The sequence below is a fragment of the Papio anubis genome, unplaced genomic scaffold (assembly GCF_008728515.1).
Source record: "Papio anubis isolate 15944 unplaced genomic scaffold, Panubis1.0 scaffold3622, whole genome shotgun sequence".
Classification (NCBI taxonomy): domain Eukaryota; kingdom Metazoa; phylum Chordata; class Mammalia; order Primates; family Cercopithecidae; genus Papio; species Papio anubis.
The window spans coordinates 74-2635 of record NW_022163771.1 but is presented as its reverse complement, the minus strand read 5'-3'; the positions used below and the strand labels follow the sequence as shown (position 1 = coordinate 2635).

General features: G+C 36.2%; 1 pseudogene; it reads right to left on the bottom strand.

The window, feature by feature from the left end:
- Nucleotides 1–18: 18 nt before the first annotated feature.
- Nucleotides 19–2232, bottom strand: LOC101014900 (annotated as a pseudogene).
- Nucleotides 2233–2562: the final 330 nt, after the last annotated feature.

The window sequence follows — 2562 nt, the reverse complement described above, 5'->3', positions numbered from 1 at the left end:
CATGGCTGGAGGGGCCTCACAATCATGGTGGAAGGGGAAGCAAAGACGTCCTTCTTCACATGGCCGCAACAAGGAGAAGCTGAGCCAAATTAGAAAAGCTCCTTATAAAAACATCAGATCATGAGAACTCACTATCATGAGAACAGCATGGCAGTAACCACCACCATGATTCAATCACCTCCAACTGGGTCCCTCCCACGACATGTAGGAATTATAGGAACTACAGTTCAAGATGAGATCTGAGTGGGGACACAGCCAAACCATATCTGTGCCCATCTACATTGGGTCAGGGTTATCTCAGTGTCTTCCAGAAATACCCTCACACATATGCCCAGAAATTGTGTTTTACCAGCTATGTGTGTCTCTTAATCCAATCAAGTAGATGTCTAAAATTAACCATCAGAATATTTATGCCTGATTCATGGCTGAAATTTCAGGATGAAAGCTATGAAATCTCTATTTGTGTTTGTATGTCTATTAATGTGTGTTATGTATATATGATATTTTCTTAACTCAGGTTAGCGTTGCAAAATTCATTTATAAAATTCTTTAAAAGTGTTCTATTCTAACTTGGCTTGGAAAAACATAAGCATTTATAAATAAATATTCACCAAACTCCTAGAAATATAGGAACTGATCAAATGTTTTTTAAGTTAACACGATTTGGATAAAACTTAGTTAAATAAGGTTAATATAACATTTTTGGTGTAAGAAAACAACTATGTCTTCCAAGTTACCACTATTGAATATGAAACAAACAAATTCCTATTCTGCTTGAGTTCTACTCAAATAAGCTAATACTATACTTACTAGAAAGATAAAATCTTAAAGCTTATAAATTTGATTCTAATTAAGTTGTCATTCTTATGAAAAACATTATTTCTTTTTTTTGGTGAAAAGATATACATATATTTAGAGTTAGTCAGTTGGACTCGGTTTAGATGATCCCAATTTTGTTGCAACATCCAAAGCATCTTAATCAGGAACCAGTCGAACATATGCCTTCTTCTCTTTATCAGGTAGAATCAGGATGTTGACTGTGGCCACATCCATGTCCCAGAGCTTCTTCACAGCCTGTTTGATCTGGTGCTTGTTGGCTTTAACATCCACAATGAACACAAACATGTTGTTTTCTTCTATCTTCTTCAAGGCCGACTCAGTGGTCAGCGGAAACTTGATGATAGCATAGTGGTCAAACTTGTTTCTCCTGGGGGTGATCTGCTGAGGATATTTGGGCTGTCTCCGGAGTCGCAGTGTCTTGGGCCACCTCAAGGTGAGTGACATGCGGATCTTCTTTTCTGTGTGTTGCTGTGGACACCTTTCAACACTGCCTTCTTGGCCTTTAAAGCTTTGGCTTTGGCTTTGGCTTTAGGAGGGGCAGGAACTTCCTTCTTCACTTTCGGTGCCATCTTGTGAAAAGCGAGAAACATTATTTCAAAAACAATTTGTTTACTGTAAATCTGCTTAATAGTAGTTTCCAAAATACTTTTTGGTAATTTTTAACCTTAAAGTTAAGCTAAGTAACAGATTTGCATTAAATATCTAGACTATTTATAAATAAGATACAATACTAAAACATTAATTACTGAACATAAATAATTCAAGTTTATATACTTTTCACTTCTTATTTTTACAGAGAGACTAAAGATATTTTGGACCATTAATAAACACGTTTTTGTCTACCACAATGAGAAATTGTACGATGAGGAAACACATCCCTGTAGATGTTGGGAGATGGTATACTCATACATTTTCTAACCTACTATGGAATGCTAATATATGACAGTTTATAACTGTTTACTTGTTAGTTTTATCTGGAAAATAAATGATTACTAAGTATTAAAATTATAATCAATATGTGTAAATAAAACTACTAGAAGCAATAGAATAACTAGAAACAACTCTATGGAAAACATGCAAGAAAAGTAGGGCATGTTTCACAAGTAAAGTAGGATGTATTTTTTATAAGGAAAACCTTACAAAAGATACAAATAAAAAGAGATATCTAACCTTCCCTGTGTTATATTTGTATGGGTAAAATGTTATGTTTTCAGAAATTATACAAAATTCCTGGAAATTTGTCAATGTCCTCCTTATCCATGCTGTGTGCCAGTATAGAGTTATGAGTCATAATTCTAATTATTATTTTAAATGTTGTGCCGGGTAGAGTGGCTCACACCTGTAATCCCAGCACTTTGGGAGGCCGAGGCGGGTGGATCACAAGGTCAGGAGATCAAGACCATCCTGACTGACACAGTGAAACCCCTTCTCTACTAAAAATACAAAAAATTAGCCAGGCGTGGTGGCAGGCACCTGTAGTCACAGCTACTCAGGAGGCTGAGGTAGGAGAATGGCGTGAACCTGGGAGGCAGAGCTTGCAGTGAGCCGAGATCATGCCACTGTACTCAAGCCTGGGTGACAGAGCGAGACCCTGTTTCTAAATAAATAAATAAGTAAATAAATGTATGCCACAGAAAAAAATCAAATATCCTTGTCAACTGTGGTATAATCACAGCCATTTCATACTCTTTGTCATTTAGATATTATTAGATATTATTTCCC